The 18,574-nt window shown below is 45.6% G+C and overlaps 1 protein-coding gene across 3 annotated transcripts in view; it reads left to right on the top strand.

Moving 5' to 3' along the window:
- RAB27A (RAB27A, member RAS oncogene family) overlaps positions 1-18,574 on the top strand; it is a 233,549-nt gene that overhangs the window by 114,246 nt on the left and 100,729 nt on the right. Inside the window, exon 1 of one of the 3 annotated variants that reach the window (XM_082252829.1) lies at positions 17,416-17,636. The exons of the other annotated variants lie outside the window; for them this stretch is intronic. The gene's annotated coding sequence lies outside the window, so the exon portion shown is untranslated. Of the gene's footprint in view, positions 1-17,415; positions 17,637-18,574 lie in introns of those variants that run through there. 3 annotated transcript variants of the gene reach the window in all.

Here is an 18,574-nt window from a genome sequence, read left to right as displayed (position 1 = left end):
AAAGCTGGTAGAGACATCCCCAAAAAGACTTGCAGCTGTAATTGCAGCGAAAGGTGTTTCTACAAATGGACTCAGGAGGGCTAAATGCAGGCCACACTTTTCAGATACTTTACTTGTAAAAAAAATTGAAAACCATTTATCATTTTCCTTCCAATTCACAATTATGTGCTACTCTGTGTTTGGTCTATTACATACAATTCCTGTTAAATACATTTGTTTTTGGTTGTAACTTGACAAAATGTGGCAAATTTCAAGGGGTATGAATACTTTTTCAAGGCAATGTAATTGCATGAAAAGAAACTGCTCTCTTGCATCATAAAATACATATCACCATAATAAATAAACCAATAAATAAATACATCTTTATTTAAATTATAAAAAAATACATAACTATTGTAAAGTCTATATATAATCCCACACTTGAATAGCGTCCTCAGTGAGTATAGGAAAGGTTCCTCTCCACCAGCATGCAGATGCACTATACGCTCACCAGACTTGATTAACCCCTATTACAGGGAGTCAAATTGCGCATATGGGAAAATCCAAGATGTCATACATGAGGCCACAGGAATGATTTCAAACCGCTGCGGTCATCCATTCAATATGTATATAAATAGCGTATTCAAAGCTCCAGTGTTGCCATATAGAAAGGGAGAGAAAGAAACACTCTCATGGTGCAGTAATTAAAATAATTTATTTAAAAGCAAAGTTTATATTACATCAAAGACTGTAATTGCATACATGAATACTGTACTGTAGACTTGGGCATTTTTTTTTCTTTTGGCATAGTGTTCAGTGTACTTTTTTTTTTTTTTTTTTTTTGCCTTCATTCTTTCACACGAGGCTCCTGCGTTTTTTGATTTATTTAAATGCAAGAGAATTTGGTCCGAGTTGTTTAATCAAGTTCTCCTGAGTTCAAATGTAAATGTGTTTTGGATGCGTTAGGTACCGTACTTGTATTGCTTTTTAATTCACTCCGCATACTCCACCATATACCCTGCTATATGTATTTGGAAGCATGCATTCCACCAGTGTACACTCTCCTGATAGTAGCATGCACACCAATACCCTCAGCACACCCCTCAATGCACTCTGAATACATTTGACACACTGCGCCACACACCTCACTACATCTAGCACATGGCAGGTGCCAGCGATACTAAACCCAAAAGCAAACATTTATTATATTGCAGCTTACAAATTTAGATGTGATGGCTGCATTCGTTTTAATTTTTAGGATGTTTTCCTTTATTTTCATTTGGTGATCAATTTCTATTTTTTCATGCAATCCCTTATTCCAAAAGGAAAAAAGCTAAGCTAGAGTTTGGCTTTAATGTGTTGTTGCATCTAAATCTACTAGTACATCTAACATTCCTCTTCCCCCCCAGACTGACCGTGCTGCTGTCCAAAGGTGCTGCTCTATCCAGAGTGGGGGCATTCTAATACAGGAGGTGTGTTACTAGCCAGATCACCAGATAAAAAAAAGGAAAATAAACCTAAAAAAGAAAACAAATGCAGCCAACATATCTTATGATTGGTAAGCTGCAATATATTACATTTTTGGTTTTAGGTTTAATATCAATGCTACACCTGAAAAATGCTCCCTCCCTCTCCTAACACCTTTTCTGACTAACCTGTGTAAGAAAGATCTGTATACTTATTTTCAGGCCGTCCAGCCTGGTCACATGATCTGGCTCCCCTGTGTAAGCCAATGGCCGCTGCAGGGGAGAGGAGGGAGCGGTGACAATGGATGGGCCATAGAAGCCTATTATGAGCTGTTGTCGAACGCTCTCCTCTCCCCTGCAGCTTCTGCTGGCTGACACGGGATCATGTGACTGGAACCGTGGTGCATGAAATAAGGTAAGTATACAGATCTTTATTACATAGGTTACACAGAATAGGTGTTCAGAGAGGGAGGGAGCATTTTTAAGAGTTGTTAAAGTGGTATTAATCCCAAAACCAAAAAATTTAATATTGCAGGCTTTGCATGGCATTCTACTTTAAAGTAAAACTAAAGACAATGTTTTTTTTTTTTTTTTCATCTTGTATAGAATAAGGAAGAATTATAACCCCCGTCTTTTTATTTTTTAGATTTTTTTTTACCTGCTTTGTCCCATTGGGGCAATTTCTCTCTACTCCTGTCCTATAGTTGAAATCGGAAGTTAGAGGAAGTCCTCCAAAGTGAGGGGAACCTTTTGTTGTGACCAGACCGAATGTCCCTATTGAAAAATGTTCTGGTGACAATCCGACATTTTTGGGATTTTCTTTCTCTTTTAGTGATAATGATAAGCATGACAAATAGGGTAAATCTCTCTAATGGGGGCACAGGCGGCAATAAAAGCTTGACAGGGGTCCACTCCCATTACACTCAGCATACCATACGTGCACTGCAGTGCAAGAAGTGGCACTATACCATGCAAACCCATATAGTAGGCACATACATCCTTTATACATGACATCTATATACTTTAATGGGGACCTCTGCCCCCATCCTCTACATGACCCCCGCCCTCCTTTCCCACTGTGCTGCCAGTGCTGTTGAAGAATCCTGCTGTGGGTGCTTATCATTGAGCATATTCGTCCCTGCACCTACTTCACTCTGCAATAAGCTGGAGCCCTTGGAGACAGTGAGGACCAAAGCTAATGGCCCTGTTAACCCCTTTAATGCTGACTCTGCCTGGAGGACCCTCTGGTGACCTATGCCATATAGATGGGCTGGTGGGCCTGGCTTTTAATAAAAGAAGGGTGTATCTTGAATAGGGGGACCAAAGGCTGCTGGTGACTCTGCCTCCCAATGTTAAATGAGAAGTGTGGGAATCAAAGAAAACTTACATACACACCTAGATCTGAGCTGCAGCTGTCCCTCACTGGCTCTACACCGAGAACTGAGCGATCAAAGACTGCTGATTGGTCAGTTCTTGGGTCCGCTTTCAGCACAGAGTGGTGACTGTCAGTTACTGGCTGTCTGCTCTGCCCCTCCAGCACTCACTGGAGAGCTGGGCTGTACAGGGGGTGGGAGCGGCTGGCCCAGGCTCTCAGTGGCTCGCTGAGAGACATCTGGGTGGATCCCGACATTTTTGTTCGGATACCTGCAGAGCCTGAACTTGGCTCTGTGACATCAGCAGACTTTGGTTTAGCCCTCTGTTAGCTGAATCTGGGTCACAGGAGTGTAGAACTAAGTGCACCCCTGTGACTTACAGGAGAAGTATGGCTAAAAGAGCTTTGACCATACTTCGCCTTTAATTTTAATGCTGCCAGCAGGATGATCAACTTATTTACACTGGATTACAGCTGTAAAGTTGTTTGCTTCCAGCTGCCATGGGCAAGCAACCCGCCCAATGAAATGAAGTGACCAGCCAGCTCTATGCAGACAGTGTAAATACATTACCAACAAGGAAATGGGAAAGGATATATTAATGGAACAGTTTTATTGGTAGTTTGTCCTTGTGCCACATCATAACAATCCTGCATCGCTGATCATGTAGAAATAAATTGATCCCTATTGTACAAAGCAATGAGCAGAACTAATCCGTTATGGAAAAGTCACTGGATATATTGATGATAGCTGTTGATTGATTGATACTCCACAAGGCAAATGTTGTACCTGTATCAGCAATTCCAGCATTATAGCCAGTGGCCTTTAACCCCATTGTGCCAGTAGCTATTAAACACTGGATCCGCAATAGTCCATTACTCTGTACAAGAGGAACCAATTAATTGCTACTGTAAAATATCTATTAAAGCCACTTGTAGTCTGCACTGTAGGGTGCCTATGAAAGGGGACAACCAAGTATTGTAATTTTAAATTCAAAAGGTAGAGAAGGGGCTTTTAAGCACCTAAACAGAAACCCAAAAATTACAAAACTTTTAATGGCGACATAAATGTTAAAATCACCCTGTGAGTTACATAGACACAATACATGTATATAAAACTTAAAGCACATTCTAAACCACCATGGAGTAAGTATCTTTAGCACTATTAAGAGTGCCAGAAGTGCATATGTGAACCCCAACGAGTTTCAACTTTCATATAATGTCCAGTTCCAGTAGATGGACTCCCACAAACCATGATGGACTATAAATGCTCCAAACCAGAGATACCCGTTAGAAGCTCAAGGAGAGGAAGGATCCCAAAGAGCCGTGAAGAATTCTAATGAAATGAGTCAGGCACAGTCCAATCAGGTGGTTGGAACCACCGACCACCTGATGGGACAGTGCCTGTGTCTCCTTTAATTAGAATTCTTCTCAGCTCTTTGGGACCCCCCCCCCTCTTCTTCTTTGTACTTCTAATCTGTATCTCCGGTTTGGAGTACTTATAGTCCATCTACTGGAATTTGATTGTGATAATCCCCTGAAGAAGACATTATCTGCAAGCTAAAACTCGCTGGTTTCACATATGGCACTTTCTTTTTTTTATATTTTTTGGTGGTTGTTTATAGTGTGTGTTTAATTTTGTATACATACATGTATTGTGTCTATGTTATCAACAGGGGGATTTTTAATATTCACTTTTTTAATATAATTTTTGTGTTTTTATATTTGGGTGCTCAAAAAGTCCCCTCTCATTTTCTGATGAATTTAAAATAGCTTTTATCATTTTAGTATGTGGCACTTTGAGTTGTGTTGGGTCTGGTATAGGTACGTGTATTTTTAAACCACGTAGAGTAATCGGGAGGCTTGGATTGAGTGTCTAAGCAAGGACCTTCTTATCAGGATTACCAGATACTGTATTATTATTTTAATGAGAGTTACAGGTTCAAAAAATGATTGAACCTTTTGAAAACGACAGAAACATGCGTAGCACTACTCTGATCCGAGCCACTGGATTGTTTGGGTCCTCCTGCCCTTCTCCAGTTCAGACCTGAGTAACAGACTTACCTGTAAATAGTTTCAACAGGTTTAATGAACAGTAAAAGCACCGAAAAGGGGAGGCTGGGTTAAATGGTGGTATAATGGCAACCCAGAGGAAGAATAACACACAACTCATCATGAAGATAATACCCTTCCTTCCCTATTGCCACCTGTGAAAAGCCTGATTGGAAATGCACTAGGTTGGCATGGGGCAACATCTCTGAACCGTTAAGCAGTGCACAGAATAACTCCTGCATGCAGGACTTTTGGAGCTCTTTCTGAAAGCGCACCAGAACCGCGGGACCTAATAGAACTCTATGGAAAAGCGCAGGCTAAGGGTCCTTTCACAGGAGGCAGACTCTGCCTGCGATCTGCTTTCTCAGCAGGGGATCTGAGCCCCGCTGAGCAGGCGGATGACAGGTCTGTGCCCACTCTGCTGATACATTTATGCTTATCCGTGTACATCCGCCACTCTATAGAGGAGAATGGAGGTTCTGATCAGGGCTGCCTGAAAAATGTACAGGTGGACCTGATCGGAACATTTGTGTGAAAGGGACCGAAAGGGACCTTATGCACACCAAACTTGGCCAGCAAAGGCCCTTGCAGGGAGCACAGTGTCTCTCCCCCAGTAATACTAATATTTTTTTGCTGATTTAACCATAGAAAACACCCTACGCAAATTTAAGATTATCCTCCTTTCTCCCGATCTCATGATCTGGCCATTTGTCCTTGTTAGGGATTTTGGATTAAACCGTTTACCACCCTTACAGTCACCTTTAATTATTTGTAGATCGGGATCATGTCTCTTCTTAAAGTGACTGTAAAGTCTTGTTTTTTTTTTTTTAAATAACAAACATGTTGTATACCTACCTCCTCTGCAGTGGTTTTGCACAGGGCAGCCCCGATCCTCCTTCTCTCGGGTCCCTCTTTGCTGCTCCTGGCCCCTCCCTCCAGTTGAGTGCTCCCACAGTAAGCAGCTTGCTATGGGGGCACCCGAGCCGAGCTGCAGCTCCCTGTGCTCATTCAGACACAGAGCTGCCATTCCGCCCCGCCTCCTCTCTCTCCTGATTGGCTCACTGACTTTTACAGCCACGGTAGCCACGGCAGCTGTATCTCAGGCAATCAGGAGGGGGAGTTCCAGGACAGCTGAGGGACTCGTGGACATCACTGGACAGAGAGGGGGCTCGGGTAAGTATTAGGGGGTGCTGGTGGGGCTGCTACATACAGAAGGCTTTTTATCTTAATGCATAGAATGCATTAAGATAAAAAACCTTCTGACTTTACAACTCCTTTAAGCACCTCCTGTCTTAGGAGAAGAAGTTACATTTGTGTAATTGTTCCTCATAGCTGATATCCTCCACCCTTCCCTGAACTCTTTCTAATTCAGGACATTCGTCTTGTTAATTGATGCTTAATTGAAGTGAGCTGCATACTCAGGATGAGGCTGAACCAGTGTTTGTTAGGCCGGCCATACACGGAGCAAATTTCTTTCATACAAGCATGGTTTGCAGGAAAGAAATGCACTCGACTTCCCTATCAACACAGACAGTGTTGACAGGAATCCCTCCTGCCAGGCCACAGTGATTATTACTAGCAGCTATTGATCTATCATGTGGATGGCCTGCCCAAGGCTAGCTTTACACTGCTCCCTATCAAAAATGCTTGAAAAACTATGCTATTGGTTGTCCGCTGGCAGCATCCTTTAAGCCCACGCTCGCATTGGGCCGATTTGACATCCGCAAAGTCGGCATCGCACCAATTCCCAAAAGTAGTTTCTGTACTACTGTTGACGGCTTTGGGGGGGGGGGGGGGGGGCGCAATTTCAATAGATATCTGTACATGAACCTGCACAAATGTCTGTGAAATCCCCCCCCAAGTCGGACTGAAAATGCCGGTCTGAAATCATGCGAGTTCAGCTGAATTTGCACATGATTTCATACCCTCCTCAGTGTGAACCTAGGCTAAAGTATACTTTTCTGCTACCTTAACAAATTAATATTGTGTTTGTGTGAAGGGGGGGGGGGTGCAGGATGTCATTAATTAATTTTTACTTAACTTTTTCTGGTTTTGTAAAATACACTAATAGTTTTGTTTCCCATTTATATTTAGTTTAACCACTTTTACCACTTTCATGACCAAATCACTTTTTGCTATTTAGTACTGCGCTACTTTAATTGGCAATGGCTCGCTCATGTTGCAAATGGGGGCGGGGGGGGGGGGGGGGGTTTGATCCTGCTAACACTGTTTTGGAGACCCTAGTATAGTTCTGATCAAGATACTGATCTTTACAGACGCTATACTAGTAATGGCAGGGATCAACGACTTTTAGTGGGAATGTGATAGTGTGGCTGGCAATCTTGCACTAATTGACATTGGCTGGGAGGGGGAGGGACACTGACACTGAGTGGAGCACCAGAGTTTTGTATTGGGACGATCACAATCTTTATCCACATAGAGATTATTGGATGTTTATGTGAAAGGGTGGAGCACAATTGCATTTTCAGTTTTGGGTGGAGCGCAGGACAATAGTGTATATCAGCATGTTTACATAAAATTTGATTGATTAACTTTTTAACACTTTATGTATACTGCAAACAGAAGTGGAACATAATTGTATTTTCAGTTTTGGGTGGAACACTGGAAAATTGAGTGTATCGTCACATTAATACAAATTTTGATTTGTAAATGTGTGATAATTTATTCTATACACATGTCAAATTAGGAGCAGTTTTTTTTATGATACTCCTTAAGGCAGCACAGCACTCTTTATTTATGTAATTTTGTTTGGATGTGGGAACACATACTGGTGTCTCCTGGCACCATAGGGGAGTAGGGATATATAGGCAGCGCGGATTAAACTTTTTTTCTTTTCTAATGGACACTGTCAGTGCAGTGATCAGTGATAATACTGTAGACTGACACTGTACTAATGGCACTGGCTGGGTGACGGGGGTAATCAGGAGGGCAATCAAGGGGTTAACTGTGTGGCTAACTAGTGTATGTGTTCTGCTTTTACTCACAGTTCTGGCTAGATTTCTCTCCTTGCTTTCACTTCTGAACAGCAGGGAGAAATGTATCCAGAGCCTGTGTTTGGCCACAGCCAATCAGCAGGTTAACAGCCAAAATGATTGGCTGTAACCTGCTGACAAACTTGTGCTGTGCCCAATCATAGCACAGGTCAGGAGGGGGCACGCACATGAGTACCTGACTGTGCCGCCCGCTAGCAGTAAATGTACGGTCATCAGGCAGCAGGTGGGTAAAACTTTTAAATGTTAAAATAATTCGGAGTAGAATAGAATGAGCTTTGCTGGATATTCAGTTAGCCAGGTAAAGTACAATTCAAGCCAAATCATTTTTCCTACTTTTGGATAGATGGGTTAGATCCTCTGCCAGGTTTTTGTTGCTGTCTGTGACCTCTTTGGGAAGATTCAATCTTGCTCTTATTACCGAAATAAAAAGGAAGGAAAGATCCAAAGATGGAACAGCAATGTTTTTTTTCTCACTTTTCTGTTTTTGGCACAGGAAAGAAGAATTATTTTCATTGGGGGCACAGCGATAAAACTTTACAAAGGTTTTAACTCCCCTCTACTCCAAAGCTGGGTACACACTGTCCAAAAAACATTCAGTGTGTGCAGCAGTCTGTCTGTCTATTTGTCAAAGGGACAGGCTGCCAAACCAGCATTCGATCAGCCAATGGCTGCAAGCACTGGTCAGTGTATTCTGACTGAGGGGGAGGGGTCTGTGGTCCCTGTCAAATTACTCTAGCACAGCAGGGGAGATTGACACACCAACATTGCTTGTGTTGCTACAGCAATTTGTTCTTCTTTTTTTTTTTTTTTTTTTTGTCGTTGAACCTGCTGTGTATATCGTGCTTATGTAAGATTTAAAAGAGAAGTATGGGCTTCGAAAAAAAAAAACAAAAAAAAAAAATTCATACCTACCTAGATGGCTGCAGCTCCAGTCCTAGCTGCAGCTGTCCCCCCTGCTGCCTCTAAGACTAAGAGCTGAGCAATCAAACATCGCTGATCGCTCGGCTCTGTCTTTAGTGAACAGAGGGCCGGTGACTGTCGATCACCATTTCACCGCTTTGCCCCTCCAGCACTCACTGGAGCCCTGGGCTGTGGAGGGGACAGGAGCGGAGAAGTATAGCCAGAAAAGCTTTGCCTTTACTTCTTACATATGCTGTCACGGAGTAAGGACACAGTAAAACCAGTTACTAGTGCTTCCAACAAGTTACCGAAGAGCTTTGCAAAATAATACAACTTAAAGCCAGCCATAGATTGTTCGAATCAAGGCCAGTTCAGCAGAGACCTGTGTAGATTCAACCCATGAATGAGCAGGCTGATCGATTGATCAATCTAAAGCGGAGTTCCACCCTGAGAAACATATTTTAGATAAAAATACCCCCAGGACAGTCAGGGCTAGTGCATTTCAGCAACAATAGCCTCTGGACTGTCGCCTGTTTCACTTACATTTTAGAAGAAATACTTACCTTGAAAATGTCTTGTCCAGCGCTGCTATCTCAGGTGTGGGCAGCTGAAGCCAGAGCATCCTCTTCGGTGACGTCAGAGTCCCAGAATGCCCTGCACTAGAAGCTGTTTAGCAGGAAATGACGCGCCTGCACCGGAAGTGATGAGCAGGGCCGGTGCAGGCGCATTGACTCCTGGGAGCGATGACGTTCATCTCCCAGGAGTCAATGCAAGCAGGAAGAGACGGCGCGGGCTGCGGCCACAGAGGGAGGAAGAGGAAGGAAGGTAAGTATATTTCTCTTACGTCCTCCGACAGTCGCCGCCATCTTCTTATTCGTCACAATGGGGTATTAGACTTTGCTCCGTAGGAGTAGCTAGGCAACAGAATATGTCAATATTAAAGCTTTTAACATATCCCCACCCCAGGGGGTGGTCCCCTCAGTCTATACCCTCCTGCTTCCTGTTTCCTGCTTCAGTTTCAATGTCTAGCTTGTCAGGAGTAGCTGGATCTCTCTATGCTGGGGCATTTTGTCTCAGCCTTTATCTTCTTTTTTGATTTTTTGTTTGAGTTTTTTCTCTCTTTACTTAGCTGTTCTTTTTGTCAGCATTAGTTCTTCTGATGAAGAGGATTCGTGCGGGCTGGGTCTCGGGCTGATCCCCCCTGGTCGCAGGATGTGGGTCAGTGGCTTCCCAGCCTGCCATCGAGCGTTCAGCCAGGTAACGCTCCTGGCACAGTGAACGACCCATCCCTGTTCGGTGCAGGGATGATTGGTGAGGTGGCTACCTCACTGGACGCTGTGCGGTTTCTTAACCCCGATTTTTGCGTCCTGGATGCGACTCTCCCTGCCACATGCGCAGCGGCTTGTTCGCCTGTGCGGGTTCCCCACGCCATTAGGAGGTAAGTGTATCTATGTGGGGACCTGTCTGTTGGGGGGGTGTCAGTCTGGGACTGTGTAACCCTGCCTGTGTTCACACTATTGAAATCCCTATCTCTCTGGCTGCATGCTGTGGGCTGCAAGGAGGGGGGGCTGTGCTGCACTGTCTGTGTCAGTTTGTGTATGTGTGAACGGCTGTGTGCTGTGGGGCATGATTTTTATCATGTTTGGGGCACTTTCAGCGACCGCTGCGGCGGTCCGCCATGTTTTTACATGCTATGCTATGTTTGGTCCACCTCGCTGAGGTGGAGGAGCGGCGGTTTTCGGTGCCAAACGGCGCCATTTTGGCAGCGCTCGCTCCGGCCGCATGGTATCACTGCGGGCGGCCATTTTCTTGTAGCCTTCCTAGGCTTTCATGGAGCGCCCTGTGTTGCATCGCTTCCTCTCCCTGGGTGCACCGATCGAGGCAGCAGCGATGGTCTCTACAGGTTTTTACCTCCCTATCCCTTTATCCTTGCCTGTGTTGAGCCTTTTTCTCCCGGTGGGGGTAAAAATTGTGCCAGTGTGTGTGTGCGGTGGGCAGCGCTCGCCGCGCTTGTTTAAGGGGCAGTTAACCCTTTATTTTCCGGCTTATCATTGGGGCAATGGATTCTCAGGGACACAAATTTCCTACCACTTGGTGGGTGACCAAGGGCTGTTTTTGGCTGCGGTTGTGGCTAATCTTGCTGCTCAGGTGCTAATGCTTGTGGCTGTTCAATCCACACAACGACCCAGAGTTTTCAATCCCCTCTGACAGAGGGTGCTGGTGATGGGGCTGCTATAGCTGGGGTCTCCTTATCGGGGTCCCGTTCCTCCCTGGGTCTTGTGGGGTCCGAGGTGGAGGCTGAGGTAGAAGGGGTGGATAATTCTCCCCCTGGCTCGCCTGAAGAGCTTGCACTCATGGATGAATTGGTTGCTTCTATCAAGCAAACACTGCGTTTACGGGTTGAACCACGTCCTCCTGCTGCCCTGGCAGCTTATGGGACGCAGAAAAGACGCAAGACATCGCAGGTCTTTCCCTGCACTGATGATTTTCAGCGCGCTGTTAAGGAACAATGGCGCAATATACTCAAGCCTTTTACTGTACCAAGTAGGTTCAAGCTGCGTTATCCTTTCACGCCCGCTACTGATGAATAGGTCCACTGCGATTCCTGCAGAGGATACCTCGGTGTTCCGGGATGCTACGGGCAGGAGGCTGGAGTCTCTTGCCCGTCTTGCTTACTCTATTACGGGTTCTACGCTAAAGGCTCTATTTGCTTCGCCTAGGGCAGCCCAGGCTGTCGCGAATTGGACGCAGGCACTCAGGCGCGTCCTGGTGGCTGATTCAGCCTCACCGGCGACATTGGATATGGTGGATAAAATCCATCAGGGTGTCGTGTATTTGTGTGGTGCGGACCTGGATATAGTACCGTTGGCTGCACGTGTACACAGTGTGGCGGTATTGTCTCGCCGCCTGGTTTGGTTGAAGTGTTGGTCTGTGGACCAATCTTCGCGCAAGACCTTAGCCAATCTGCCCTATGATGGATCTCGCCTTTTTGGCGAATCCTTGGATGCACTGTTAAAGGGGGTCACGGGTGGTGAGAGCACGCTCCTGCCCCGATCCCACCAGGCTAAGGCTGCTCATGGTAAGTAGCATGCTTCTTTTCGGCCCTCTCAGGGGTCCTTTCGTGCCTTTCGGTCGCCCTATAGGGGAGAACCATTCAAAGGCCAAGGCTCCCAAAAGAAGCCGTGGTCGGGTAAGCATGAGTCCGGCCAGTCCGGATCCGCTGCCCATAACAATGCGGCCTGAAGGGGGACGCATGCTCGGTTTTTCTTCAACCCTGGTTGACCCGTGTTCGGGACAGGTGGGTTCAGGAAATCGTTCGTTCTGGTTACAAGATCGAGTTTTCTCTCCCGGCCGGAGAGCAGATTTTTTCCCTCAGGTGGTTCCGGTGTCTCATCGGGACAGATTTCGGGGGTTCTCTTCCAATCTGTTCACTGTGCCCAAGGAGCAGGACAGGGTACGTCCACTTCTGGACTTCCAGGCTCTGAACCGCTTTGTGCGGGTTCGCAAGTTCCGCATGGAATCCCTGCGGTCGGTGGTGGCTACCCTGGTTCCGGGGGAATTCATGACTTACATCGACTTAGAAGGATGCGTGCCTTCACATCCCGTTTTTTTTTTTTTTTTTTTGTGGGTCACCAGAGGTGACTTCGATTCGCCATTGCGGAGGATCATTACCAATCGTGGCGTTACCTTTTGGTCTCGCTTCGGCTCCACGGGTTTTTTTCGCCAAGGTGCTTGCACCGGTTTCTGGCTTTGTTGAGAGCCCAGGGCATCTCTGTCCTGGGGTATCTGGATGTTATTCTGGTTCGGTCTGCGACCAGCCAGGGTCTGGAGGAGGACCTGTCCTTCACGATGCTGACTCTCAGGAGTTTGGTTGGGCGATTGATTTTCCATAGTCGACGCTGTGTCCGTCGATTCGTCTTCCCTACCTGGGAATGATTCTGGACTCGGTCCAGGCGAAGGTCTTCCTACCGGACGACAAACTCAGGACTCTTCAGGAGAAGTCAGGTCCCTCAGGGACGTTCCGTGCTCGTCACTCCGGACGCGCATGAGATGTCTGGGATTGATGGTCTCGGCTTTCGAGGTGATTCCCTTCGCCCAGTTTCACACGCGGGGTCTCCGAGCGGAGATCCTGTCCAGGTGGGACGGGCGACCGCAATCTCTGGATCCAGATTTCGTTGGGCCATCGCACCAGAAGGGATATTCTGTGGTGGCTCCAGTCCCCGGCGGTGTCGGGGGGCAAGTCTTTTCGTCCTCTCCCATGGACGGTGGTCACCATGGATGCCAGCCTGTCGGGCTGGGGTGGTGTTCTGGGCGTTCTGTCCGCCCAGGGAACTTGGTCGGAGGCGGAATCCTCCCTTCCGATCAACATTCTGGAATTGCGTGCGATGAATCTCTGCCTTCATCGTTGGCCGGACGGGCTGCAGGGCTGTCCAGTTCGGGTGCAGACGGACATTGCCACGGCGGCGGCTTACGTCTTTCGCCAAGGGGGCACCAAGAGAGCCCGGGCGGCTCGGGAAGTGGCCGACATTCTGTCTTGGGCCGAGACACATGTCCCGGCGATATCGGCGGTTCACATTCCGGGGGTGGAGAACTGGCGGGCGGATTATCAGATGCCGCCAATCCCTGGACCAGGGGGAATGGCCCCTCCGTCCGGATGTTCTCCAGATGTTGTGCGCGAAGTGGGGTCTTCCGGAGGTGGACCTGTTCGCGTCTCGTCTGAACAGCAAGGTGAACAGGTTCGTGGCAAGGCCACGCGATCCTCGGGCAGACGCGTCAGTCGCGTTGGTAGCTCCGTGGCATCAGTACCGACTGATGTATGCGTTTTCACCGTTTTTTTAATTGCTGCCCAGGTTGGACTCGGAACCGAAACACAGTGATTCTTGTGACACCGGACTGGCCTTGCCGGTCCTGGTACGCAGACCTCGTGCATTTGGCGGTCGACGCCCCGTGGCGTCTGCCTCTTCGGGAAGATCTCCGGTCTCAAGGGCTGATATTTCATCCTGCCTTACAGTCGCTGGCTTTGCCAGCCTGGCTGTTGAAACCGAGGTCCTGAGGGATGGGGGTCTCTCCCCTGAGGTCATTCACACTTTGATCGACGCAATGAATTTTTCCTCGGGGAAGGTCTTTTACCGTACTTGGTAGGCCTATTTTGCCTGGTGTGAGTCCAGGGGGTCTTCACCTCGCCCGTAGTCTGTGTCTGGGGTGTTGTCCTTCCTTCGAGATGGTGTTGCCAGCGTTTGGCGCTGGCTACGTTCAAGGGTCAGGTGTCTGCGATGGCCGTTCTTTTTTCAACGTCCTATGGCATCTAACTCCTTGGTTGGCACTTTTGTTCGGGGGCATCTGGTCCCTCCTAGGAGGGTGCCTCTGCCTCTTTGGGACTGGAATCTTGTTCTGTCCGTGTTACAACATGGTTCTTTTTTGAACGGATCAGGTAGATCTCGTTGTCTATGTTGTCCTAGAAGGTCACCTTTTTTGGTGGCGATCACGTCGGCTCGCAGAGTGTAGGAGCTGGCAGCTTGTCCTGCCATTGTCCGTATCTGGTCACTCGCTTGGTTAAGGTGGTCTTGCGACCTAACCCTTCTTTTTTTCCGAAGAGGGTTTCGGAATTTCACCTCAGTGAGGTCATTGTCTTGCCTTCGCCTTGCGCGAAGTCTAAACATCCGGAGGAGGTGGAGTTGCACTCCTTGGATGCTGTTCATGGCGATTAGGGTTTACCTAAAATCGTCTGAATCTTTTCGCAGGTCGGATTCTTTGTTTGTCCTTCCGGGGGTCCTCGGAAGGGCGTAGCGGCGTCGGCTTCTGCCGTCGCCAATTGGTTCAGACAGGCCATTGAACAGGCCTATGCTTTGCGGGGAAAAGTTTCCCCTATGCCTGTGGAGGCGCACTCTACTAGATCTTTGAGTACGTCTTGGGCCTGTCGTCATGGGGCTTCTGTGGCCCAGGTGTGTAGGGCGGCGACCTGGTCGACCGTGCACACCTTCACTCTGTTCCACGTAGTGGATGTTCAAGCATCGGCAGATGCTTCCTTTGGCCGCAAGGTTCTTAGTGCGGCGGTCCCTTAGGGTTCCTGGTTTTGGTCCTTTGGGCTGTTTGGGATTTCTTTTTATCCCTGGGTTATTTGTTTTTTTCCTGGGTTATTGCTCCCGTTGAGCAAATTTTTTCTCGTGTTGCCCAGCTGGTTTCCTTCCTTTGGTAAGGTTACTTTCTTTGATGTGGAGACTGCGTTGCCTTTAGGCGCGGCTGCGTTTCCCACCCCTCATGTTTGCACTGCTTTGGGACGTCCCCATTGTGACGAATATGAAGATGGCGGCGACTGTCGGAGGACGTAAGAGAAAACTGAATTTTTGTAAAATCTTACCTGTAAAATTCCTTTCTCTGAGTCCTCCGACAGTCGCCGCCCCCGCCCCTCTTTTGGGGTTTAGGTACTCTACTGCTATTCCACTGAAACCTAAGCAGGAAGCAGGAGGGTATAGACTGAGGGGACCACCCCCTGGGGTGGGGATATGTTAAAAGCTTTAATATTGACATATTCTGTTGCCTAGCTACTCCTACGGAGCAAAGTCTAATACCCCATTGTGACGAATATGAAGATGGCGGCGACTGTCGGAGGACTCAGAGAAAGGAATTTTATAGGTAAGATTTTACAAAAATTCCGTTTTTCTTTAAAAACAAGGTAAGAAAATAAAAAAAAAAAAAAATGTAATTATCCAATTCTTTTTCAGGTACATTAAGCAAGCGGATGGTGAAAAGTTGTTTGAGGCCGGAACTCTGCTTTAAGTACAACTAGTCTGTTGGATTTTACATTTGATTATTGCTAGCGGCTATTATAGCCGCTAGCAGTAATCGCTGTGGCTCTGCAGTAGGGATTCCCCCATCAACACTGACTGTGTTGAAGGGGGAATTAAGTGATTTTCTATCCTGAAAAGAAACTAGCTCGGTCTATGGCTTCATTGTATTGATGAATACAGTAAAAACTAGAGTAGTAAGTTTAATGGATAAGTCCAGGCAAAACCTAACTAATGCTAAACCTGCTCTGTGCCACATTCTAAACCTAAGTCTAAGCAAAAATCGCTGTACTTACCTATTTTGCAGCCGATCCAGGCTGGCCCCATGATGAGCTGTCAGTGGCGGCTTCAGCGTGGAGGCGGTTGCAGGTCAGGCACTTGACAATGGAAGCCCCATAGTAAGTGTATGGGTGATGTCCCTTCCCATTCATTTCACAGCCGTTGTCGGTCCTCTCCTGCACAGAGCTTCCGTTGCTGGAGACCAGACCGGATTGGGTGCAGAAAAGGGATGTTCAGCGATTTTCTTTACAGGGTTAGATAGATTCGTCTTAATGGCGCACAGAGCAGGTTTAGAGTTAGGTTTTGCCAGGACTTGTCCTTTAAGAAGTAGCAAGGAACAAGTTTCCCTTTTCCTGCTCTCAGCTGTTACAGCCGCTACCAGTAATCACTGTGTTCTCCCGGCAGGGAAAACACAATGGCTCCACGGGAGGGATTACCCCATCAACGCTAATGCTGGCCATACACTAGCCAAAAAATCTTTCAAAAATCTGCCATTTGGTCCGTTCATTTTGTTTTTCGTCCAGTTAATGGGCACAAATAGAAAATCGGTTTTAACTTTTCAGAGCTGAAAAATCGAAGGAACAGTTTGGAAAATTCCATCGAATGAACGATAAATTGAAAGGTTAATGTGTTTCTCGCCCAAACTGTTTGCACTAGGCATATGTGACAAAAATAATGAAAAACGGTTTCATTTATGTCCATCGAACGATTTATCGATCTAAATTCAGTCATTACATGATAGCAAAATCGTTTGCTCTTACGGCCGAGTGTTTGTTATTCAAAAACGAGTTTGAATGATTTTTCAGCTAGTGTATGGCCAGCCTTACTGTATTGATGAGGGAAGCAAGGGTGGTACAGGAAAGAAAATCACTCTGTATATTGGCCTGTAATCACGATCTGAAAAGTGGACGACAGATCATCCATTTTTTTTTTTTCATGCTAGTTGCATATGGAAATAAAGAGGTTACTAAAGTTATGAAAATTCTCGCACGACAGAGTAAAAAATCGTAAGTGACATTATGTGTTGTAGTGTGTTTGTATTATATTTATGGACGCAAACTCCACTGATTAAATAAAAATCGGTATCGCACGAGAGAAGTTTTTGTGCTTGTCCAATCGGATAATATCGGATGAACGGTTATCGGCTCTTGAAGGCTGTGTACTAACAAGCCGATTAGCATACGATCGCTTAGAGCGATATTTTTCAGCTGATTTTCGGATCATGTGTACTGGGTGTGCCATAAGGCTGGCTTTATGAACACATTCTTTGTATTGGTGCATACAGTAAAAAATAAGAGTAGCAGGTTTAGGAAGTAGCAAGGAACACCTTTTCCTGCTCTGCTAGATTATACAATGAAATCCAGGAGATGCAATATTTTATGGGCACATGCCAACCTGGTAAACTCGGCTTTGGAAAGCAGTCAAGAATTCTTGTCTTGGGGCTTCTTAAACTAAAGTAGTTAGACTTCTGTCTAGTTTTAAAGCATGACATCTGATATATGAGGCAATTGTCTTTCGTCATGTAACCACAGCAGATTTTGGAAGGTACGATCCAAAGATTCTAGAGTTGAGAGACCAGAGGAATCGTGGTGACACCTGTAGAGGTAGTCTTTCCTCTAAGCTTCCAGTCCCCAGGCACACCTTCTGCTCACACTGACATTAGTGCATGTAGGTGACACGTAGGCTTGCTTGTCTGTGTGCTAAACAGGTGGAGCGAGTACGCACATCAACTAACATTGAGCTTTCAGATTACAGCCCAGCTGGGATTTTCCTTCCCTGATCCATAGTGGAGGTGAGTTTTCCAATTTGTTCTCTTCTACAAGTATAGAAATATTGGGTACAGAAATTAGAATTTTCACTTGAAGTGGGTAGATGCTAAAATCATGTCCTATAATCTGGTGGTGATGATGCTGTCATTTGACTATGAGGCATATTCACGTGCTTTCTTTTGCTTTTTTTCCCCTGGCTGGTCTGTGCACAGTCCCACGCTGGGAATTGTTTGATGAATGATGTGCCTGGGTGCACTCGGCAAACACTCCATGAAGTCTCCTTTTCTTTACATAAGGAAAAAGCCCGCTACCCAGTACCACTTGTAACTTGATTCTGCTGCAGCCGTTTAAGCAAAGGGGGCATTTGCCCAAAATCTGCCAGAAGAGAGGCCCATGGAAAGATTTGTAATGGAGTTGTGGGGTTAAATTAAAAAAGAAAAAAAAAAAAAGTAACTGCATCTGAGAGATTCCTATCTATCTATCTGTGTTGGGCAGAGTCCTAAATAATTCCTAAAAGAATAAAAAAAATAAACACACATACTATATATATATATATATATATATATATATATATATATATATATATATATATATATATATAATTACATTTATATATTTTTTTATTTATATATTTTAATATATATATATATATATATATATATATATATATATATATATATATAATTTTTATATATATTTGTATATTTTTTATATATATATATATATATATATATATATATATATATATATATATATATATTTCAATTTTATTTATTTTTTAACCCTAGTTTTCCAACTCTGCCTAAATTTCAAAAATAAAAACATTTGCAGTTTGTTTTTAATGTACAATTTATTAGAATGGGAAAAATGTGCAGGGGAACCCTGATGTACATCACAAGGGCTCTTGCGTACAGGTGCTAAAAATGCCAGTGTTTGTAGGTGTTCAGACGATTTTTTACTG

The sequence above is a fragment of the Pelophylax lessonae genome, assembly GCF_965119305.1.
Source record: "Pelophylax lessonae genome assembly, chromosome: 4".
Taxonomy (NCBI): domain Eukaryota; kingdom Metazoa; phylum Chordata; class Amphibia; order Anura; family Ranidae; genus Pelophylax; species Pelophylax lessonae.
This window is presented reverse-complemented; position numbering and strand designations above follow the sequence as displayed.